At 35.5% G+C, this 26,199-nt stretch overlaps 1 protein-coding gene across 3 annotated transcripts in view; it reads right to left on the bottom strand.

Moving 5' to 3' along the window:
* The window catches only part of MRPS28 (mitochondrial ribosomal protein S28), a 95,733-nt gene that overhangs the window by 51,620 nt on the left and 17,914 nt on the right, over positions 1–26,199 (bottom strand). The window contains exon 3 of one of the 3 annotated variants that reach the window (XR_014842727.1): positions 6,079–6,142. The gene's annotated coding sequence lies outside the window, so the exon portion shown is untranslated. 3 annotated transcript variants of the gene reach the window in all.

Raw genomic sequence — 26,199 nt, 5'->3', positions numbered from 1 at the left:
ATTTTTTCCCAAATCCACATCAATGTACAGCCTAATAATTGTTCCTAAGGGGGAAAACAACAGCAAATTTAATTAAGTAATTGATATTTAAGGTCCAGATCCTCTTCTAAGTGATTTATCTAAAGTAGTATTATTTTTACAGAAAAGAAATTAAAGGACAGAACATTAAGTAACCTGCTTAAGATTACACTGTTAAATAAGTAAACCCAGGCAATATGACTTCTCATCTCGTACCCATAAACATTATACTATACTATTTCATTAACATTCCTATGAAAGCATGGATAACATGTTTTTGTTTTGTTTTTTGTTTTTTTTTTTTTGCTTTTTAGGGCCACACTTGTGGCATATGGAGGTTCCTAGGCTAGGGGTTGAATCGGAGCTACAACTGCTGGCCCATGCCACAGCAACAAGAGATCCAAGCCGCATCTGGGACCTACACCTCAGCTCACAGCACCACAGGATCCTTAACCCACCGATTGAGGCCAGGGATCAAACCTGCAACCTCATTGTTACTAGTCGGATATGTTCCCCCTGAATCACAATGGGAACTCCACTTTTTTTTTTTCTTTCATAATTATTTTTTATTACTTAATGAATTTTACTACATTTATAGGTGTACAACAATCATCACAACTTGTTAATAAGTAGTACTATTCTTATTCTTATACTTAGCAAAGGAAAGAAGTCCTTTCCATAGAAGATTGTGGCATAGAATCAAACCATATATCCACAGTAGCCTCATGAATGATAATATATTGTGAATTAAAATACATTTAAGGTATATCCTTTTAGAAGAACAGGCAATTGCTGACCACATCTAGTCTAAAAGTTAAAAAGCAAAATGTTTTGTTTAATAGCTTTCATCACCACACAACCGTAATTAGTTTCATGCTTATGAATTTAATCTCACATGTTAATTATATCTGCAGTGATTCTGAGAATGCAACGAAGTTAATTAATGAAAAATAACTGTCTTGATAGATGCTTTAAGCATATAAATGATTACAAAATGAAAAAAAAAAATGTCCTCCATTTCAATAACTTTCAGAATGCCTCCTCACATTTAAATCTCCCATGGTATTGGTCAATAGAACAGCAATACCAAGCAAGAACCACATCAGAAGTTTAAGTAAAATTTTGCACTTATTTACAAGTTCATCCCATTTGGCCCTGATTTAATTTATTCTTCAGAATCTAAACTTACATAAACATAGACAAATATTCATGAATGACCTTGATTACAATTAAAAATAAAGGTAACAGACGTCCATACCCAGTAGCATGCTAGAATGAGTAAATGGACCAAAGAGCCTGATAGAAAGAAATGAACACAGTGGTTAAAATACCAAAAAACATTTTCTTTAATTGTATCATTCAGTCAGTAATTTAGAATTGATTATAGAAAGACAGAAAAAGAAAAGAGAGCTGGAACTCAAAGAATAAACAGCAGGGAAGCAGTGAAGCTTGGGCTGCTTTTAACATTTCTATAGACACAACTCATCACTACATAATGGGGGGAAAAGGAGAAAATTACCTAGAAGAAAGGAAAATTCTAAATTTGTGTGAAAGAGGTAAAAACAGCTCAAGTCATACACAGTAAAAATTAAAAAGATTACTAGCAGAAAAAACAAGCCATCAAAACTGTTTTTAAAATGGCACCTTTATAAAAATTGACCAAACAGTGGGCTAAAAAAAAAAGCTTTAACAAATTTCAAAACTTTGGCATCATTTCCTCTGGTTGCAATACAATTATGCTATAAAATAATAATAAAAACTTCTCAACTGTTTGGAAATTTTAAATACACTTCTATACAACTAATGAGTCAAAGAAGAAATAATGGAACTTAGAAAATAATGTGAAAATGTATTAATTAACTAGCCAAGTTGTTCAAATATACTACATAACAACATAATATATGTTCACAAAGTACTTTTAATTCTTCAAACTAATTTATTTAACAGCCTGCAGCTTGTTGGGCTTTAGTTCTTTTATAATTTATAAGAATAACTGATTGGTACAGTATAATCATGTATGCTATGTATGAAAATGTGACCGATACTTTTCATTATTATAGATTATGTTCTATCTTACTTTACATTTACTAGGATGCTTCCTTGACTAGACTATTCCAAGGTATAATTTGTTTGAGTTAGTTTGGCATCTTAAAATTTTCTGTCTTGAAGGTATATATTTATACCTTTATATTCTTTGACTCCATTGTATATATCCTTTTCAAAAAAACTTCTAGGGAGTTCCCTTTGTGGCTCAGCAGTAACAAATCCAACTAGTATCCATGAGGATGTGGGTCTGATCCCTGGCCTCACTCAGTAGGTTAAGCATTCAGCATTGCCATGAGCTCTGGTGTTGGTGACAGACACAGTTCAGATCTGGCATTGGTGAGGCTGTGGTGTAGGCTGACAGCTATAGCTCTGCTTAGAACCCTAGCCTGGGCCCTTTAAAAAAAAAAAAAAAGGCAATACAAACAAACAAAAACTTCTAAGCAATTGCACACATGCATTTCAAGCAATCTTGATTCCTGAATGCTACAGAAAGAATGTTTATGTCCCTCCAAAATTCATATGTTACACCCTAATGCCCAAGGTGTCTGGAGATGTGGCCTTCAAGGGTAGAGCCCTCATGAATGGAATTAGTGACCTTATAAAAGAGACCCCAAAAATTGCTCCCTTGCACCTGGCCATATGAGAAAGAGAACATGAAAACCCGGCTATGAACCAGGAAGTAGATCCTCTCCATACACCAAATCTGGTAGTGCCTAGACTGGGACTTTCCAGCCTCTATGACTGTGAGAAATAAACATTTGCTGTTTAATCCACTCAATATATGATATTTTTGTTACAGCAGCCTCAAGAGTCTGAGACACTCAGCTGCATTTTCTTTATATTTAAAAACTGGCTAAAAAACTTGGCAAAAATCAAAGAATCATTTGAAGAAAGTTGTGGGGGGGGGGACAGTAAAAATTAGAACTCTGAATTAAGTGTTTAGAGACACAATGGAAATGTACTTAGATTCAAAAATTTGTGTTGGAACCCAGGCTACTGTGTCTCCCACTCTAAATAACTAATTTTGGTAATGTTCAATTCAAATGCCTAAGCTGAACTGAAAATATGAAGGCTTAACCTCTATTTTGAATCACTGAATCCAAGGATGTTTTCTGAAAGCCATATTTTTCAAAAATGGTAGTGCAGTGTTCCTAACAGTACATCCTGGTAGCATATCTTTTGACAACAACCAAGAAAGAAAATGAGAACAAGAAGCATTTGGTGTGTAGATACTGACTCTTGGCTCCCCCAAACAGAAATTAAACTAGTTTAAGTAGAGAGAAAGAGGGAAAAACAAAGAATCCATTATTAAGAAGACATGGGTGCCTAAAGAAACCTGAGATCAGATTTCAGGAAGGGCTGGGTGCAGAAACTAAGAAGCCAAGGGAGACTCCGGCAGTGAGCTCTCTTTCAGGAATCTCACCTCTCTTCACTCCACATGTCTACATAATTCTGTTCTCTTCCTTTCAACTAGCCTTCTCTGTACCCTGGCATGGCATTCAATGCGGCTGCTCAACGCCCTTTGAATTTACAAGTTAAAGCCTCAGACACATGAAAGACTAATTAATCTCCTCTTGTTCACAATTCCAAAATCTAGGGGATAGAACTTGGTTTGGTTCCAGCTTGGTTCTGATGCCTACTCTGGTCTAATCAGGTGAAAAGGCCACATGGCTTTAACATGGCTGCCCATGGACCACTGCTTGGGTGGTCAGGGTAGCTGAAGGTGCTGTTGTGTGCTGGAAACTGCAAAAAGCACTTGCATAAGCAAGAGACAAATGCTGTGCATGAGCAAAACCCTTTTTGATGGAGTATCATATCATCCCGTGCCTGGTGAGCAGGAGTCAAGTTGAATAACCAAAGCTGAAGGCACTGCCTGAGGCTTTGGGGAAGGTTACGGGATACCAATCCAGCTCAGACAAAGAGGTGAAGGGTAGATTTCCTCAAATAGCAAAAGAATGTACAGCGAAGAGAAGTGTGGCCAGTACTGCCCCAAGAAGCTGACAGGTCATGTTTGAATATGACCCTCCAGTTTCTCTCCATTTGGCTAAGTCAGAGACTTCTGACACAATGGCTGAGCTCCTTCTCCCTGGAGCCTTTATTAAATATCTTGAGTTTTTGTTTCCTATACTAAACATTGCCTGGCCTCAATTCATAATTTGATGCATACTATTTATGTTATCTGGACTGCATAGATATTTAAATAAGTAAAAGTTAGTATAGCAAAATGATCTTGCTCATCTCTCAGCTAAAGAAAAGCTATCAACTCATTTGCTCAGCCTATTAATCCTCACATAATCCTCTATCTCTTCTGTCTCCTTCCTATTTATTTACCTATCGATTCTTACTCTGAAATATCTTTTTCATCATTCTAAATTCCATCAATAATGCCAGTTTTAATTCAAAATCTTATCATGTTTTATGAATTTTTAGAATAGCTTAATTGATCTCCCTGCCTCCAAATGTCCAATATATTTTGTACTAGCTTCAATAATTTCCATTTTTAAAGCAAAATTGTGCCTTTGTCATTTCCTTGCTTATAAATCTTGAATAGTTCTTCACAATAGCACAGGTCCCAAACACACCTGTACATCAGAACCACTTAGATTCCTACCTGCCATCCTAACCTTTCTTAATCAGAATCTCCTAGAATGGGGCTTAGGAAATTGCCTTATAAATAATCTTTCCACTTGATTTTAAAGTAACCAGCCTACAATCAAACTCTGGATTGGTGGTATGGAACTCCTCTATGACATAAAGTCCAGACTCCCTGACTGGAACACAAATCAATTCACAATCTGAGTTCAGCCTCTTTCTAGTCTCATCCCCTGCAAGTGCCCTTCCCAAACTTCATCACAACGAAGGACCCTTTCATACTACTGGGCATCCATACATTCTGCCTTCTTCTCGTCTCTACTTAAGGAACTTCCACTTATTCTTTAGGAATCAATTTAAATATAACCTCCTCTGTGAAGCCTTCCTTGACAGTCTCTTGATTACAAAGTTTAAGAGGCAGTCTAGAGGTGATTAGGATGGCTTTGCAACCATGGACAAGTTACTGAACTTCTCTGTGCTCTCAACTGGAAAATAGGGATAATAATATTGTGTGCTGATTATAATTGTTATAAGGGTTAATGATTTTATGCATGTAAAGCATCTGCCTGGGTCATAGCAATTGGTCATTAAACATTAACTTCCTCTTTAGAAGTTATTCCTATCACTTAAGACTATGAACCAGTTTTTTTATATTAAATCAATCAATTTAAGAATTCCCTTTCTTAGTTGTGGTACAAAACCAAAAAAAAAAAAAAAAAGATAATTTATATACAAACTGCAATGCAATTTCTTTTCATTTACCTCTCAAAAGGTGACAAAGGTAATGTATTAAAACTATTTAAGAAAAAAAAGTTATTTATATGAGGGCTGTCTTTCGACAATTCAGTAGGGAGGTAGAAAAAACTTAGAAATCTTAGATGTCTGCTTGAATTTCAAAGAAGAAAACAAATACTGAGTCTAGCTTTGGGCCTTTTTTTTTTGTCTTTTGAGGGCTGCCCCCGTAGCATATGAAACTTCCCACTCCTGGGGTCAAATTAGAGGAGCTACAACTGCTGGCCTACACCACAGCCACAGCAAAGTGGGATCTGAGCCGCATCTGTGACCTACACCATAGTTTACAGTAACGCTGGATCCTTAACCCACTGAGTGAGGCCAGGCATCGAAACTGCATCCTCATGGATACTAGTCCAGTTCATTACTGCTGAGAGCCACCCTAGGCCAATATTTTTTAACTGGATAGAAAAAAAAAAAAAAAAAAAAAAAAAAAAACCTTTAAAAATATGGACTAAATAAAATTCATTGAGTAATTTAAAAAATAAAATAAAAATATGGACTGAAATCTCTCAAAACAAATTTTCCTTTATTTATAAATCCAAAATTTTAGTCAAAAGCATATTTCAAGAAATCCTGTAACTTTTCAAAATAACTAGAAATAATACAAAAACTTTTTATTGATCCTACCTTTTCTCTAATCACTAAAAGCATGTTTGAAATGGAAGAGAGAGTGAGAGAAAAATCTGGTCATCTGTAACAAAAGAAAAACATATTATGGTCATGCAAGGTAAGAAGTAAATAGGAAAACTAAATTTGTGCTCAAAGCATCCTCTGTAGTATTACTAGATGCATTCTCATTTTTTCTTAATTTTCCTTTTGTACTAATAGAAGGGTAGAAACAAGTACAGTGAAATCTGGAAACAGGTGTCAGCTCTTCTTCCATAGAACACATACCTCCTTGCATCTCTCACTCATTCACTAAATATTTACTAAGCACCTACTATTATATGTGTTTGGACATAGCAGTAAACAAAAAAGCCAGGCACATGTGGTGCCATTCCTATGGTGCCTATCATAAAAACAATGTCTATATTTCAACAAATCTAGCACACCTTATATAGCAGCAGCCATAAGGAACAGATGGCTTCATCTCTAAATTATCACCATTAGTGACTCCGGAAGATAAAAACTACCTTGCTCCTAGACTTCCAGAACATGGGTTTTTAAGCCTAAAGGTTTTTAAACCTAAAGGTTAATGAATGTGTTGAGGGAATTTGTAAACCCTGTACTATCACATGCAAATTGTGTGTGTATACATACATGTGTAAGGTTTCCTAGACACGCAATGTGTTTTTACGATATTCTCTATGACCCCCAAAAGCGTAAACCATCACTGTTCTAGGCTTAGGAAAATTCCTACAATTTGTTACTAATGAAAAGACTGCTGCCATATACCAACATGAACAGTAGTTGGCAAATTCTCATTTGACATTTTATAGCTCAATATTCAACAACTTTATTGACAAGTTATGTTTTACTCATCTAAATTCTGTCCTCTCCTGTTCTGAGTACCAGCAATCTAGTCAGTCCCTTATACAAAGACTTCTTCCCAAAAACTGTTTATAGAACTTGGGCTCCAGCAACTCTTGCAATATAATTCTTGTGTATAACCGAACCACAAAAAAAAAAATAACTCCTTAATTTGTGGCTAGAATAACCACTGCAGAACAACCTACAGTGGGTGGCATGAAACTATCACAATTATAAAGTAACCAAGCAAATAATATACTATGCCTATAACAGATAAAATGTTATAAATCCAAAACATACATTGCTATAAATAACGTCTGTGGTTATTTGCTGAGATTCTCTAACATTGCAGGGTCAAGAGCTACTGTTAGCTTGTTTTATAAAAGAGTAACTAAAGCTATTTGACAGCAGACTCTGTGGCACCACATGCATTGTTTGGGCTAAAAAATGAGGTGAACTACACTGTATAGTAACTTTGGGAAAATGCTGCCTTTAATATAAACAAACAATGGACTTTCCTTTAGAAGCTATGATAAGGGAGGGGAGGGTAGCAGGATTAGTCCTACTAAATAAGCATGCCTGCAATTTGGGAAACCAAGAATAAGAGTAGTCAGTGTATCTAAATGCATATTTGTTGACAGCTATAATCAGATCATTTCACTCAAAATTAAAATCATACATTTTAGAAGTTGGTAAGGCTCTAAAAAAAATCAACAAGACACTGGGCCTGAGGACAAAAGATGATATATGACTTGCTCAAGTTCACAAACAGAACAGAAAGAAACAGTGTTCTGAGTCCCTTATGTTGCCATTCTTACACAGAAAAGCTCTTTTTTGAAAAATTACAATTTTCTTTTTTCTTGGGAGTAGAGGAAGACTATTGCTCTGTGTTTGCACTGGCTCAGGATTCCAAATAACTTGATTTGGGGAGAAAAGAGGAGCCTCACCTAGCTCTTTGGCGGCTGACACAAAGCTTTTGGAGCCTTCATTTTGCAGAGTTGGTCAAGAGATTAATATACTTTTTTAAATAAAATAATCATAGACAATTTGAAAATCTTAAGTTTGAATCCTTTTAAAAATTACCCTTTAGAGCAAATTAAAAGAGAAAAGGAGGTTAGAAACGCAAATTCTAATGTGTAGCCCCAGAACCACACCTTGAAAGTAAGTAAAGAAACAGAACGTTCTTTTGGCCAGGTGCCCGATGGAATGTATAAAGAATTCCAGAAGACAATGAAGATGGGCAGTTCTCTTAAGACAGTATGGGGTCCCAGAGACCTTGCAGAGTACTTATGAGGTGAAAACTTGTGTTGCCACTACAGCATGACTTGGCCTTCTTCACCATTCTCAAGTAAACAGTGGATTTTCTAACTACACCACTGAATGAATAGAAAGCAGAAGCCTATGAAAACCTAGGTTATTTTTCATTATCAAAGAGATCTATATCAGTTTCTAATGGACTCATGAATTATAATGGAGATAACTACATTAAAAAAGTTAAAATTCACATTCCATATAATATACCCATTTAAAGTAAGCACTTCAATGGCTTTAAATATACTCATTAAAAAGAGCTGTGCATCCATTATGACAATCAATTCTTAAATATTATCACCACTCCCAAAAAGAAACTCTTTATCCCTCAGCCATCAAACCCTTAAGCCTCTTTCCGCATCCTCCTATCCCGAGGCAACCACTAATCTACTTTCTACCTTTAAATATGTGCCTATTCTGGACATTTCATGTACATGGAATCATAGAGTATTTGTGACTGGTTTCCTTCACTGAGCATGTTTTCAAGGCATGGTAGATACTTAGCCAAGTAGTATCTTTATTACTTCTTATGGCTGAAATATTCACAGATACACACACATAGAAACACACACACACAGACAAATACCACATTTTGTTTATCCATTCATCAGTTGGTAGGCATCTGGATTCTTTTCACCTTTTGGCTATTATGAATAATAATTAGTGAACATCTGTTTATAAGTTTTTGAGTAGATATACGTTTTCATTTCTTTCAGTTATTTAACTGAGAATGGAACTGCTGGGTCATGTGGAAACTCTGTTTAAGGAACTACCAAACAATTTTCCAAAGTGGCTACACAATTTTGCATTTCCATCCATCAAAAAGCTCTTGCTGTTAAAAATCGTAACAAATAATGAACAGATAATGAATACAAACTTATTTTCTACTAATAAGTAACTGAAGAAAAAACCCAAGTATTGACAAAGTATTGACAAATGTGCTTTTTTATTTATTTATATTTATTTATTTATTTTTGCCTTTATGCCTTTTTTCTAGGGTCGCTTCCCACGGCATATGGAGGTTCCAAGGCTAGAGGTCTAATCAGAGCTATAGCTGCTGGCCTAAGTCAGCGCCACAGCAATGGGGGATCCAAGCCGTGTCTTCGGCCTACACCACAGCTCACAGCAATGCCGGATCCTTAAGCCACTGAGTGAGGCCAGGGATCGAACCTGCAACCTCATGGTTCCTAGTCGGACTCGTTAACCACTGCGCCACGACGGGAACTCCAAAATGTGCTTTTTAAAATGCTCTTTTTAAATACCATTAGCACATGAAATTCAGATGCAGAGTTAACAACACAGAAGGATAGCTTTAAATTGCTATTTTAAAAAGAACCAGTTACCATGTAGTAATATTCCCTGTATTACTCAAACCAAATGAAAATAGTATATACATGGGATACAGCTGTATGTCAAATACTCTGAAATAGGGAGAAATCTTAAACATGAATAAAAAGGGACAAATTAAATTTTCTCAAAAACTAAATTAGAATTTATCTAATCAGGTGAAGGCCCACACTCTCTCAGTCATTAGAAGCAAAAAAAAAAAAAAAAAAAAGCCTTTAAGATGGAAAAAATGATGGTTATTCAACAGGGCAAAGTAAAGGCAGTATGCTGATTTTGAAAAGAAAATGAAAGCTAGCTTCTCAACCATGTGGTAAAGATAATAGTTACTGTCCAGTGGTTTGCGGTAAACAATTTGGGAACAATAACTTTGTAAACTATGCAGTAAACTCTGTATGTGGACAGCAAGAGGCTTTGCTTCTGTATTCTGGGTGTATTTCCTATATAGGAAGGCAAGGCAAGTTAGTACCTATGACTACCAAGTGTGAAGCAGAGATTAAAGGAAAATCTGGCTAAGCACCGCACTAACTCCCATTGTTGCTTCCACCAAGGAGAGAGGGACCAACATTGGGAACAGCAGCAGGCAGAGAAGGGGCCCAGGGACAAGTGTGAATAGGAGCAGAAGAGAGGGTGAAGATCTTCAGAAGATATAGGTAGGTGTGTACAGAAATCTGAACTTGTAACACATTCCAGCATCAGCCACTTTGTCTTTTCTTGTCAGCAGTGGTTACAATCTTTCATAACTGCCTGTAAATCACCATCACAATCTCTGGACAATGATGGCTCACAGTTTACATCATAAACCAGCACTCTCATAAAGAGAACTCCAGAGTTCCTGTCGAGGTGCAGCAGAAACAATCCGACTAGAAACATAAGGTTGCGTGTTCAATACCTGGCCTCGCTCAGTGGGTTAAGAATCTGGCATTGCAGTGAGCTGTGGTGTAGGTCGCAGATGCGGCTCAGATCCTGCGTTGCTGTGGCTGTGGCATAGGCCTGCAGCTATAGCTCTGATTGGACCCCAAGCCTGGGAACCTCCGTATGCCTTGGGTGCAGCCCTAAAAAGCAAAATAAACAAATAAATAAAAATTAAAAATTGTTGCAATTCTCACTTCAAATAATAAAAAAAAATGAAAAAAAAAAAGAGATCTCCTTCTACATGCATATTAACACACAGCTGAAATAAGTTTCCTTAAAGCAGTAATTAATCTTACTATATGCAGGACATTCTAATATCTCCTATTCTATTTCATTAAAGAAAAAAAATGCTGAGAATGACCCAATATTTTGTGGTTTACAGTCCATAAAGAACATAGCACAAAAAAACAAGTTAATAATATAAACAGTCAAGACCAACTTTGCATATGGGCAGGCAATGACAACTATATCACAAGTGTCACTCGGACAACAGTGATTTCACGGAAGTGAGAGAGGTTCAAATTTAAATAAATGTATCTTAGGAACAATAAAATAAGGTAGTATGAACTCAATGCATACTGGCAATTATTATTATTGGTAGGGGTGAGTAAAAGTCCTGACTATACAAAATAAATTTTAAATAGTTTAAAATAAAGATTGAAATATAAAACAAATACTAGAAGGAAACATATGCCAATATTTCCATGGGAACAATGGTTTTTCTAAGTATGACAACCAAACTCGAAACTATAAAGTAAAAAAAAAAAAAGTAAATTCAATTATATAAAACAGAAATATATTGTTTAGCAAATATAACTGATAACAAACAGGTAGTAAAGAGTTTGAACAGTGTGACAAAGGGTATAAATTAAGAAGAAAGTGATAAATCCAAAAGACTAATGAGCAACTGGAACAGGCCAATCCAACTGCAATACAACATTCATTTCAAAATTAAATAAATGGCAAGATGTTCACTATTGCTATTCACCAAAAACACAAAATAAAACAATGACAGTATTTCTATTAGACTGGCAAACATGAAAAATAAAAGTAAAAGTAAACTGAAATGATAACTAGTGTTAGGGACAAGTAGTTAGTTCCTTGTTGCAAGTGGGAAATATGTATAAACTTTCAAGGAATGTATATCTTTTCCAGTCTTCCCACTCCAAAGAATTTATACCAAGGACATGGTCAGATAATCATACCAAGATTTATGCACAGAACTATCTCAGAAGTGCTGTTTATAAAAATAGTGAAAAAAGGAAATGTCAATATATATCAATATGACACTAGTTAAATTATAGTAACAGAATACTATACCTTAACAATTTTATGACATATTTGGACAGCCAACTATTTGGAAGGAAAATGTAGTTATAAAATAGTATTCAAAAATATGATTTTTTTAAATTAAGAACTCTTTTTACCCTATATTTTCAATAGACAATCTTTTTTCCATTAATTTATTTGAATTTGCAATTTGTAGTAAGCCTGAATTATTTTTGTAACAAAATGATGTTTTTAAAATAAAAAGATGAACAACCTGGAAGTTCCCTGGTGGCCTAGTGGTTAGGATGTGGTGCTTTCACTGCTGCGGCCTGGGTTCAAGTCCCTGGTCTGGGAATTAAGATCCCATTATAAAAGCTGCTGTGTGTCATGGACAAATAAACAAACAAATAAAACCTATTAAAGAAGCTACTAAAAAAAAAATAATAAAAAAATAAAAAGATAGATAGATCAGGAAGAAACTATAATCCCCCAAAAAGATAAATAAGCCAGGCAAAGAAACTGACAACTTACAAAAAAGGAAATACAATTAATAAATAAAATGAAACATTCAACCTATATGCATAAGCCTGAAAAAGATCAATAATTGTCAAGCCTAGTTATTCCAGTTAATCTTTCCTCGGGAAATGGTCCTAGAAGTCTTACCCCTCAAAGATGATCACAGATGTCACTTATAAGAGTTAACACAGTAGAAACAACCTAAATATCTAATACATAGGACTGATTTTAAAAACTGTGTTATATTCAGTGATGTATAAAGCATCCTTCAAATAAATAAATAAATAAAAATAAAGCATCCTTCATAATGAAAAAGGCTATAACATTAACTGAAAAAAATAAAATAAAATTGAGAAACTTGTGATTCAAAATTATTTAGAGAGTATGATTAAAACCATATACAAACAAAACAAAAATCTGTGTCTAGATGAAAGTCCTGAAAGGAAATTTGCCAAAGTAACTAGGGAAATCTATGTAGGGTTTGTTGTTATTGTTGTTGTTTGTTTGTTTTGTTTTTAGAGTTTTTGCAGTTTTTAAAATTGAGATAGAGACATATGACTATATATCTATATATAGACTATATATTAGTTTCAGGTATACAGAATAATGATTTGATATTTGTATATACTGCTAAATGATCACCACAATAAGTCTTATAGGTAACATCCATCGCCATACATAGTTAGAAAATTGAACCTATGAAGTTTTAGGATTTTCCTACTTGGGGAATTCCCCACAGCTTTTTTATGAGACTGAATTACTTTTACAATATGAAACAAAAAGAAAAAAAATCAATGACAGAAATACCCACAGAAATATAATTTTAGTAATTTGGTTTGACCACTGAAGAATATTAGCACTGACACTGAAGTCATCAATATATACATTAAGTAAATGAATTAAAGTTTTAATCTAAAATGAAAAAATCAACAGAATCAATTGAGTTAGGTTTGGTCAGTAGCATATTTTTGATAATAAACAAAAAGGTATGTGGAAAAATGAGAAAGAACACAATTTTTGAAAATATCTATAATGACAGATGTATAAATGTTTCTCTTTTCTACTTTCCCTTTTTTAATAATAAAAATGCAACTCAAAATATTTTGCTTGGTTAATTAATCAATTCAGAAATATGAACCTGAAAATAGAGAAATGTATACATAAATGTATACAGACTACATCACAACATCATTTGTTAAAAAAAAATACTCTGCAATTCAGACTTAGAAAGGTAAACTTGAGAACAGTCCATTTGCTTTTAGTCAATGACAGTTTACCATTGACAATTTAGCTGAATTTATCTTATATGATATAAATATTATTTGATAACACTCTGGTAAAATGATTTGGTAAAAAAGAAATAAGAAATATAGCTTACTATGGAAAACAGTATAAAATTTCCTCAAAAAAATAATAATAGAATTAACATAGGATCAAGCAATCCCACCCTGGGCATACATATGCAGACAAAAAAATAATTCAAAAAGATAAATGCAGCCCTATGTTCACAGCAGCACTATTCACAATAGCCAAAACATGGAAACAACCTAAACGTCCATTGACAGATGAATGTATAAAGATGTGGTACATATATACAATGGAATACTACTCAGCCATAAAAAAGAACAAACTAATGCCATTTGCAGCAACATGGATGCAACTAGAGATTATCACACTAAGTGAAGTAAGTTAAAAAGAGAAAGTCAAATATCATGTGATATCACTTATATGTGGAATCTAAAATATGACACAAATGAACCAATCTACAAAACAGAAACAGATTCATGGACATGGAGAACAGACTCGTGGTTGCCAAGAGGAAGGGGAGTGGGAGAGGGATGGACTGGGAGGTTGGAGTTAGATGTAAACTATTTTATAGAGAATGGATGAACAACAAGATCCTACTGTATCACACAGGGAACTATACTCAATATCCTATGATAAATACTAATGGAAAAGAATATGAAAAAGAATATATATATATATATATAGCAGAAATTGACACAACATTGTAAATCAAGTATACTTCAAATTTTTTTTTAAAAGGAACATTAAAAAAAAAAGGTATGGCCTAAGATAAACTACAGCTTATACTTAATAATGTTTCGTGATTATTTTACACAAGATCATTGCAACAAAAAGTTGTTCAAATGGAAAAAGTGATACCTAGAGTATGTTTTATTTCATGAATGTGTCATTTAACTATTTTAAAAGAAATGGAGGAGTTCCCATTGTGGCTCAGCGATTAATGAACTGGACTAGTTATACACAAGGACAGATTCGATAGCCAGGGATCTGGCGTTGCCGTGAGCTGTGGTGTGGGTCGCAGACGCAGCTCATGTTGGCAGTGCTATAGCTGTGGCCAGCTACAGCTTGGATTCAACCCCTAGCCTGGGAACCTCCATATGCTGAGGGTGTGGCTCTAAAAAGACAGAAAAACAAAAAAAAGAAAAGAAATGGAACAGTCTGTCCCAAGTGAATAGTGAAGAGACTGCAGAGAATTCTATCCTTCCAACGCATCGTGCAACAGGTTGGGCTCCAATCCAAACTCCACCTTGTTCACTGATTGCCTAAATTTCCTAACTTCTCTAGGCTTAGTCTCCCTGTCTATAAAGTGTGGATAATTACTCCTAGCTCAAAATGTTGCTGTATCTTATCCTTTTTTCTTTCTCTACAAAATTCAATGTAACATCTCAATATTAAAAAGACAAAAGAGTAAACTATAGTTACATATTTGAGGGCTGAACAGAGAATTTGGATTATGACCTTCACTTCATCCACTCTTCATCCCACCCCCATCTCTGAAAAAACAAGAAAATAAATAAATATGCAGTTTCCAAGAATTGTGGCATAATTTTATTCCAGAAAATGAAATCAGTGGATAACCACCCCTTAGGAAATGAGCATAGAACAAACTCATTTACCATGAGTTAAAACATAATAATTAGAACGGAAAGAGGCAAAACTTCATTACCTTAATTATGTATTATGGGTTTTTTTTTTTTTTTTACTATAAAGAGTTGAAAAATGTTATCAGAAATTCCCTGAAATAAACATATCTTGATAATAATTTCTAATAGAAAAAGCATTCAGTCACTAACTTTTGTTTTATATTTTTATTTAAAGATAGGGAGGGACATATCATCTACACCTCAAAATTCAGCAAGCCTAATTTTGTGGGCAGCAATACTTCACAATGAAAAGATTAAATGCTCCTTTTCAGAGGCTTCCCTGTAGTTAAGGAGGAGCCATCTTATACAGGTCTGACCAAGGAAAGGTGAGCTGAAGTCTAGAAGAAGATGTGGTATATATATATATATATATATATACACACACACAGTGGAAAACTACTTGGCCATAAAAAAGAACAAAATAATGCCATCAGAAGCAACATGGATGGAACTAGAAATTCTCATACTAAGTGAAGTAACCCCCAAAAAGAAAAACAGTGAGTTAAGGATCTGGTGTTGCTGTGAGCTGTGGTGTAGTTCGCAGACACAACTGGGATCTGGCGTTGCTACGGCTGTGGTGTAGGCCAATGGCTGCAGCTCCAATTCACCTCCTTGCTTGGGAAATTCCATATGCTGTGGGTGTGGCCTTAAAAAGACAAAAATAAAAACAAAACAAAAAAAAAAAACAAGATAAAGCAAATTCAGGAATTCCTATTTCAGAGCCAATGAGCTTATACTCCTTCAATGACAGTTAGAAAAGTGACTCAATATAGTGAGAGCTAAAGCTAATAATTATTGGCTATAAAGCTAAAGCTAGTAATTATTGGCTATAAAGCTAAAGCTAATAATTATTGGCTATAATGATTACAATAATGTTAATCAACTATGAAGATACAAGTGCATCTTAATTTTCATTCTAGAAAATAAATTCTCATTTAATTAAACATTAAGTTTATCTTCTTAAAATCAGGACAATCTTATTTCTTTACTGAAACAGGAACACTCAATACTCTTCACTGAAGGCAACTTTGTTCCTTTTTAACACTAAAGAACAACTAATAAAATATGTCAACCAATAATTGCAGCATCTACTGTTAGCTAAATGCTTTTGTGACTCCTATCAAAAAAGTAAGCAATGGATATTTACAGTGAATTTATAATCTACAAGGCACTGGACCAGATATTTTAAAATTATTTTTGCCAAAAGATACAGCATATGTTTATTTCCTTGAAGTCACTTAAGATTGCTTTGGAGGCAGAATTTCAAAAAAGTACTAAAAATCAGGAAGCGGCTGCTGCTGTTATCAGTCATCAACAACATCATCACCATTACTAAAATCTTATATAGTACTTACATTACAAACTAGCATTTACTAAACTTTATGTGCTACCTTTGCAATGTTTTCCTTCAAACTTCAGAATGTTCTTTCAGTAAAATAAATGAAATAACTTAAAAAACTCTTTGTTGAAGGGACAATATTTGAAAAACAAGCAAAATTCAAAATTAAAGTTTCTAAGTAAATTACATTCAGGAAACAGGTAGGCTAAAATATCTGCAATTGCAATTAGGAAAAAATATTGAGATTGAGATTTTTAAAGTTTATGTTTACCTGTTATATTACTAGTAAATAAAAAATAAATGTAATGTAAAGACTGAAACAAAACAGTGAGTAAAATAGAAGTTTTGAAGTAAGGTTAACTCAGATAAAAATGCTAAGTCTCAAAATATGTACATTCACAGCAATATATCTTGGAAGCCAAATCATTTCAAATCATATTCTACACTGAGAGAAGTATAGCTCTTTCCATTATATAGCATAACAAATATTGATAACCCCATTTTCAAAAAAGTACTGTATATAAAAGAAAATGCTTTCAAGGAAAATACAACAAGGAAAGAATCATTTGCTTGATAAATTCAAAAATGAAAAACAGGCAATAGTATAAAATCCACATGAACATTATACTATGCTCAATCAGTACTAATTAAGGATCTAATTATACCTATTTAATAGCTAATTTGCATTTTTAAAAGGAACACAAAGTGTTCTATTTTAGGTCCAAAATTAAGGTTCTGAATTAAAACTTTAAAAGAAATCCAGCTATAGTATATTTATAGAAAAATTAAAACAAGCTGAAAGCAAAGCATCATATTTTCAAGTATGACTATGCTGAGCCTGAATTTACCAAATAAAAGAAGGGATATATATAAACGGAGAAATTTATGTGTCATTTATAGGCTTATAAAGTATTTTCAATTATTATAATGCTTTTTTTTGTCTGTTTTTCAACATTGGGGCTCTAAAACACTCCTTTCTGAACAATTCTCTTGGTTAAATTAGCCTAGGCTTAGACTTGGGTAACTGAGCTTTACAGCACATACTGCCTGATGTAGGATTTCGAACCCAGGCCTCTTGCCCTCCACGCCCATATTCTTCCTGGTACTTGTTTTGTTCAACTTCCTGCACATTCTAAAAACGGTTATCTCCTTCCTACCTTTTTTATTCTCTAAAATTTTATAAAGCACTTGTAGGGGAATTGTAGAAAAAGAACAGGGACACAGAAGGAGAACCAAGACAATGAAGGTATATGACAATTTCAGAAAAGGGAAAACCAACAGTGTTGAATACTCCAGAGACCTTGGGCAGATCTGACTGACCAGGGGACCAGACGGTCACTGATGAATTGAAAAGGTGCTTTCAATTAGAACAATGGCGAGGGCAGAGTCAGATGAGCTGAACTGAGGAAGAAGTGGAAATTTAGAAAATAAGGGCAATTTGGGGGACAGGGAGGTAAAGAATAATAATTTGAAGGGTAAAATATTTCATATTTTATCAATTGTCTAGAAAAGATGACACAGAAAATTTAAGGTAGAGAGTAGGAAAGCCAGAGAGTATTGAGTTGAATACAAAATTTCAGATATTCAATTATCTTTTTACTTCAAAAAACCAGCAATCATGTTGCAACAGAAGAAAGGGTGGGGGAAAAACTGTAATTGTAATGTATACATGTAAGGATAACCTGACCCCCTTGCTGTACAGTGGGAAAATTAAAAAATAAATAAATAAATAAATAAAAAACCCAGCAATTTCATATAGATTAAACAAATGTATGAACTTGATTTTAGTAAAAAAGGAGATAAGGTGCTCTGCTAAGGAGGTGGAAGAGAGGAACAAGAAGTGTGAAAGTGAAAAAGGTAAAGTAATAAGAAATCTACTAGAGATAAATGAAAGAATTCTCAGAACTCTGGTTGAAGTTGTATATTATGAACCCATATTGAATACATCTGGCAAGGTTATGTTACTTCTCCAAAAGGATACCATCTGCTATTTTTCCATTTGCATTTCACTTTTAGAAACAAAGCTATTCAGCTCCAACAGGATGCTAAACCTGAATACTGCAAGATTTCTTTGGGGGAAAAAAAAATCACTTTCACTTACTGTGGCACAAACACAAGTCTGTACTGATGGTGTTGCCTTTGTTTTTTGTTTTGTTTTGTTTTGGGCTGATAAAGGCAGGAGATTTAGTAACTTAGAGCCCAATATGAAGTTAATTCTAGGTCTACTATTATTCTACAGCCTGATTTCCCACAAACTCAATTTCATACAGCCAAAAAGCAAATTTAGAACTGAGCTCCATGTCCTGTCCTATGAGCAGCAACAACCTCCCTTTTGCTGTGACCTCCATTTTTCTGGTCACCTGGGTTGGAAACCTCAAGCACCAGTCACCAAAGTCATTTCTTCAGTCCCTCCTAGCTTTCCTTTCCCATCTCTTCTCACACTAGTCTAGCCCTGAGTCAGCCCCTGCCTGGATTACCATGACAGTCTTGGAACTGGCCCTGCCTGTCCATCCCAACTCACATGGCACTACCAGCGTCAACATCTCAAAACACTAATCCCCAAGTATGACTCCTTTCTGACTCCTTTCTATCTCCACAGTCACAACTTTTCAGCTAGAAAGTCAGAGTTTTCTATAAGGATTCTTGCCTGCGTAGCAAAGCAAGTATTTCATTACTACTTAAAATTTCAGCCAAGCCAAGGGCTCTTGACCCATGGTGGTTTTAGCATACATACACATATTCTATACACACCTCCCTCTGACAGGTGGGGACTAACTCTTCTCCTGCTGGATGTGGGCTGAGTTTAGTGACTTGCTTCTAATGAACAGAATATGGTGGGAGTGACAATGTGTAACTAGGTCACAGAACATCACAACTACCTGAAGCTCTCTCTTATTTATTTACTTATTTTTGGCTGTGCCTGAGGCCAGGGATCAAATCCAAGCCACAACAATGGTAATGCCAAATCCTTAACTTCCAGGCTGCCAGGGAACTCCCAAACACTTTCTTTGATTATTCACTCAGGGGGAAGCTAACTGTTATTTCACGAGGACACTCAAGCAGCCCACCAGAGGGGTCTGTGTAATGAGGCCTGAGGCCTCCTCCCCATGGCCAGCACTAACTTGCCAGGCATGTGGGGGAGCCACCTGTAAGCAAATCCTCCAGTCCCAATCAAGCCTTCAAATGACTGAAGCCTGACCTCTACTGAACCGAAGCTCATAAGAAATCTCGAGCCAGAACTGTCCAGTGAAGACACTCAAGGATTCCTGACCCAGAGCAATGTGTGAGATAATAAATGTTTATTGTTTTAATCTGCTAAGTTTTGAAGTAATATGTTACACAGATGGAGACAACTAATACAATCTCACCAAGCTCATTCTCAATTCTGTCATTGCTCATGCCTCCCCCCACCAACCACTGTCCTCTCATTATCTACCTCCTCCCAATGCCCCTTCCCTAGCCTTCGGAATCTAGCCAGTTTGATCTCTTTGAGGAGCCCCCTTTTTTGTTCATAAAACCATTTAGGCTTTCACTTCTCCACTTCTCTTCCAAACACTTCTATGCTTGAGCACATCATTCATCTAGGCATTTATTCATATGTTCCTCTATGCATCATTCATTTAGGCATCTATTCATATGTCCCTCTATGCATCCTTCCTCCTAAAGATGTCATATAGTTCTTCTAAACTGCATTCAAGCACACTGTAATTAAGAAACTCAATAAATATTTTCTGAGAAAACGAGCAAGTCACACATAAACATGCACCCTGGAAGTGTCTTTGATGAGTATGTATATAGTAATGATTAATAATACGGACTTAGAGCTAACATTCTCTCGGTTCTGCTTCCTTACTAGCCACTGTCCTTGGGTAACTTATATGTTAAAATCTCTATAAGCCTTTGTTTCTTCAGTCCTTTTTAATGAAGATTCTAATAGTACCTACCTTAGGTTAATGAAAAGATTTTTAAAAAACACATGCAAATCTCTTAGCAAAATTCCTAGCACAGAGTACTCAACAAATGGAAGCTATCAGTGTTCTTATTTTGAACCACAAATGACATGCACATGTTGAAATTCTAGGTCCCTGAAAGTCTCTAGATGTTATCAAGTGGCAATCTAAATTAATATGAGGAATTCCCATCATGGCTCAGTGGTTAACGAATCTGACTAGGATCCATGAGGATACAGGTTTGGTTCCTGACCTTGCTCAGTGGGTTAAAGATCCGGCATCCCCGTGAGCTGTGGTGTAGATTGAAGATGTGTCTTGGATTCTGTATTGCTGTAGCTGTGGCGTAGGCTGGCAGGTAAAGCTCTGATTAGACCCCTAGCCTGGGAATTGCCATATGCTGTGCGTACGGTCCTAAAAAAAAAAAGCTAAATTAATATGAAATCCTACAAACTGAAATGGAACTCACACCCTCTATTAGGATAACTTTTAATTTTTCTAAAATCTACTTTCAAGTCAATAGAACTACAGCCTGAACCAATTGTAGGAGTACAGCCTTGACTTTTTCTCCTCATTGTCCTATTAAGATATTAACTTCAAAGCTTTCGCGGGAACACTTAATTGCTTGCATTCCTTAACAAGCAACCACCAGAGTACTTTCCAGATTCACTTTTAACCATTACAGTCCTGGGAAGGCATATAAGGCAAACTTAGTAGACATAATTTATACAATCTCTGGGATAATATAGTTGTATGTATGTGAATATGCCATATAAAGCAAATCAATTTTGTATATCGATCAAAATAGAATCCAATAGAAAAAAAATCAATCCATATATCGAAAGGGAGAAAACCTTTAATGCTATTCATTAAAAAAATTTTTTTACTGAGTTATAACTGACATATGACATTATATTAGTTTCAGGGATACAACATAATGATTTAATATTTATGCATATTGTGAAATGATTATCTTAAGTCTAGTTAATGTAAATCACCATATATAGGTACAAAAGAAATTTTTTTCTTGTAATGAGAACTTTTAAGATCTATTCTCTTAGCAGCTTTCAAATATGCAACCCAGTGTCATTAACTCTAGTCACCATGTCGTACATGATATCTTCATGACTTATTTATTTTATAACTGGAAATCTGTACCTTTTAACCACTTCTGCCCCCGCCCCACCTCCTGCCCAACCTCACCTCTGGCAACCACCAATCTGTTCACTGTCTCTATAAGCTCTTTCTTAAGTCTAATTCTATTCAAAGTCTGAATTACATGAGTTTTATGAACTCAGATCATTTATGGGACATTTTATAATTTATATATAATCTTAAGGTTTCTTTTTAAAAGTTAAATACAGCAGATGCTCTTTTTCTTTCCTTTTTTTTTGCTTTTTAGGGCTAGGGGTCAAATTGGAGCTGCAGCTGCCAGCCCACGCCACAGCCACAGCAACACCAGATCCGAGCCACCTCTGCGACCTACACTGCAGCTCACAGCAATGCCGGATCCTTAACCCACTGAGCAATGCCAGGGATGGAACCCACATCCTCATAGATAATAATCAGATTCATTACCACTGAGCCACAATGGGAACTCCTAGCAGATGCTCTTTTATCCTAAAAAAATAATCAGAGATTTCTTAAGGAATTGCTTATAGAATGATTTTCAATCATCAATCTATTTAAAAACATGCATACTTTTTAATTGTGAACCATATCCTCTGAAATAAAAAGAACAACTTAATTGAAATTCTCATTTTCTAATACACCCTGAAAACTTTAGTTTTTGAAACATTCAGTATCCATCCCACTCTCTATGTGACCCTACATATCACACAACCTGAAATAGAAACAAAGACTGGGAAATTAGCTTGTTTATTCCACCTTAGTGTCAAACAAAAGTACAAATAATATTCAGAGCACGTGCTAGTTACCTTAGAAGTGCCAATCATGCTTGTTTTGAAACTCTTCGATTTTCAGAGCTGTCAATCACATGTGTTGTGAGAGAGATGCAAGTGTAGAAATAATGCTTTAAGAGACACAATCTTCATGAAACATTAATAAATCAATGGGCTTTACTTGCAACACTGAACTTTAGGAATAAGGCTCTTTAACCAAAAAGATAAGCATGGTTTACCCACAGGTATTTTATATTTCAGTAAAAAGAAGAATGTTCCTTAACTGATACCAATCAGAAGTACTGGACCATGAATGGAAATGTAAGAATCAAACCAATCTAAATCTGAGCATTTTAATTTTTAAAGCAGGCAAAGATATCCATATAATACATTCCCCTCCTCGACCTCCCTAATAAAATCTAACTTATTATCTACCTAGTCATTCATGTTGAAATCAAGCATCATCAGAAAATTTTCCCTCTGCCTTACAACCCACAATTACTCAGCCACCAAGACCTGTTTCTTCTATCTCCTAAATTACTAATGAAAGTCACCTTTCCTGACTCTTAGACTTAATTCACATTCTTATAATATCTTTTCAGGAGCTTCTTTACTGCCTCCCTAACTCCAGCTTCATTCTTCTTTCTTTTTTTTTTTGTCTTTTATCTTTTGTCCTTTTTAGGGCCGCACCTCGGCACATGGAGGTTCCCAGGCTAGGGGTCAAATCGGAGCTACAGCAGCCGGCCTACACCACAGCCACAGCAACACCAGATCCGAGCCGCATCTGCGACCTCATGGCAATGCCGGATCCTTAACTCAACTGAGCGAGGCCAGGGATCAAACCCGCAACCTCATGGTTCCTAGTCGGATTTGTTTCCACTGTGCCATGATGGGAACTCTCTGTTCTTCTAACATATATTCCACACCACTGCCAAAATGATCTCACTGAAACATAAGTATGGTTCATGCTACCTGTTACACTATTTCAATGTATCTATACCACTTTCAGAATAAAGCCCTAATTTTTTAGAATGGTATAAAAATCCCTTGAAGATCTGGCTCCTGCCCATCTTCCTACTCTCCCCTCACTCCTCCTAAACTTAAGCCAACTAAGCCACTTGAATTCCCGAGCTCTCTCTCAATTGAAAACTTTTGCAAGGACATCTCTCTCCCATTTTCTGCACTTTGTATCTCCTACCAATCGGGAAAACATCTCTGACACAAGCTGCCTCCATCATCGACTGATCCTCTCTTCTCCATTCCCGTAGAACACACTAACAGAACGCATAGGGTACTGTGTATATTGATTTACTTCTCCATCCCCCCCGATTGAATCATTAACTCCCTGAAAGCAGGGACTATCTTTCATCTCTTGCATAAAGCACAGAGGTGGCATATAATAGCTGCTCATTAAATGTTGGCAGACTCAGTGAAAAATTGTACCATGGCTCAGTTTATTTAAAAATAAAATTAGGGAGTTCTGTCGTGGCCCGGCAGTAATAAACCCAACTAGTATCCACGAGGATGTGGGTTTGATCCTTGGCCTCGCTTAGTGGATTAAGGAACTGGCATTGTTGTGAGCTGTGGTGTAGGTCACAGACACAGCTCAGATCCGGCATTGCTGTGCCTGTGGCGTAGACTGGCAGCTGCAACTCAAATTGGACCTTTAGCCTGGGAACTACATATGCCACAGATACAGCCCTAAAAAGATTAAAAATAAATAAATACAAATTTTAAAAAGCAATAAATAAATAAATAAATAAATAAATAAATAAATAAAACACATACAAAAAAATAAAATCAGTAGCTTAATTCTCGAGACTGATAAAATGTATTACAGTATATTCCAAGCCAATCAAACTAATCAATGCCATAAAGCAATACTTTGGCTTAACAATGTTCTTAAGGAATTTACTTGTTTAACTACAAATCCACTCTAAGAATTGACACCATCTCAAATAGTATTTGAGATCCAATGATCCCATCTTATTTTCACTACCGTTCCTACTGGAGGTGTTAAAGTCTCAACCATGACAACTGTTCATGTCTAAGACACTCAGCACCCTGATTAGTTCAACAAACATGTTTCTGATATGTGACAATCCCTTATCAGGGCATCAGTGAACAGGCAGTCAACACAGACAAGAACCCAACCTGGTTACACTTCACTTATCAGGAACTTAGTTATTTGGTGACATCAAGTCTCCATAGAACCCAATGAGAGTTAAGCAGAAGAGGTTAGTAGCTGTCAAAATACATGTTAAAGTTCATGTACTAAAAGACATACACTTTACTTACAGAAGAGGATGTGAGATTCTTACTCAAACTCTAGCTGTTCCTATTTTAAGCACAACAAATTTAGTGACCACCTTCCCAGGCATCAGAATATTTGAAGAAAATTAGGAAGTCTAAGAAAGTTAAAAATGCAGACAAAGATATAACAGCAGAAAAAGAAAGATGACATCCAAAGGTGAAACAAAAACTACAGAAATGCAGGGTTATGTGGCTGAGGAACAATCATTCTACATATGAGTTATGATACAATAGAGGAGTTAATGTTTCTAATTATGACCTTGGGTCATCAAAAACAGAGACAAAAACAGGTCAAACTACTTTAGGTGTAACAAGGTTCAAAGAAAGTAACTGTCATACTTTACAAAAAGAATCAATTAGAAATTAAGTACTACATTCATAGAGTCAATTTTATACTATTTGCCAAGCACACGTTTTTTTGAAATGTATCATTCCTAAATAACATGGGCCTGCTGACTCTAAGCTTCCAATCATTGTCAGACATTAACTAGTTCCTATGGCTCCAGGTCTCACCGCAATTATGATTCACATCCATTCTGAAACAAAGCCTGCACCCACTGGTCATTAGCTTATTGAGGGTAATAATATCCAAACACACTGGACACCATAACTCGGGATACTAGAACAGGCTACCTAGCAGTCTTTGACAGATCTCACAGAATTTCACCACCACACTGCCTTCAGGGTTTTTGGCATAAACCTGGCTCTGTGCAAGACTATTTTAGGAGGTATCTATGACACTTTAGTAACCATATGTTGTAGAATTTAGAGAAGAGCACAGCAGAATGAAAAGAACACTCATGGGTGATGGATACACACAGCCCTAGGTTTGAACCCCTGCCTTGTCAATTACAGTTGTGTGACTGCAGTAAGTTATTTTATTTATGCTCATAAGACTCGTTTTCTTCATTTGGAAAATGGGGTGAACTTCTACCTTCTATGCTTCTTGTGAGGAATAAACCAGACATAAAGTGCCAACATAGGTTTTCAAAAAACTAGCTAGTAGGATTATCAGGTACAGAAGGGAAATGACCTTAATCCACACTAGGACAAATTTTGTAAAATTGTGCTGTATTAATAACACACATACAAAAATGCTTTACTTTTAAGTCACAGTAAAAGCCCTCTGACTCACAGGTTGGTTTATGGAAAAGTAGGTCAAAGCAAGGACTCATGAAAAAAGTATACATTTAATATATGGCACAAATGAACCTTTGCACAGAAAAGAAACTCATGGACTTGGAGAACAGGTTTGTGGTTGCCGAGGGAAAAGGATGGACTAACAGATGCAAACAATTGCATTTGGAGTGGACAAGCAATGAGATCCTCTGCATAGCACAGGGAACTGTATCTAGTTACTTGTGATGGAATATGATGGAGGATAATGTAACAAAAAAAATATACATATATATATGTATGTATATATGACTGGGTCACTTTGCTGTATGGTGGAAATTGACAGAACACTGTAA

Source organism: Sus scrofa, chromosome 4 (genome assembly GCF_054392235.1).
Source record: "Sus scrofa isolate SSC_HxYL_T2T_F1_AM1 chromosome 4, Sscrofa_HxYL_maternal_Yorkshire_Landrace_v2.0, whole genome shotgun sequence".
Lineage (NCBI taxonomy): Eukaryota > Metazoa > Chordata > Mammalia > Artiodactyla > Suidae > Sus > Sus scrofa.
The sequence above is the reverse complement of the archived record's forward strand: the minus strand, read 5'-3'. Positions and strand labels throughout refer to the sequence as shown.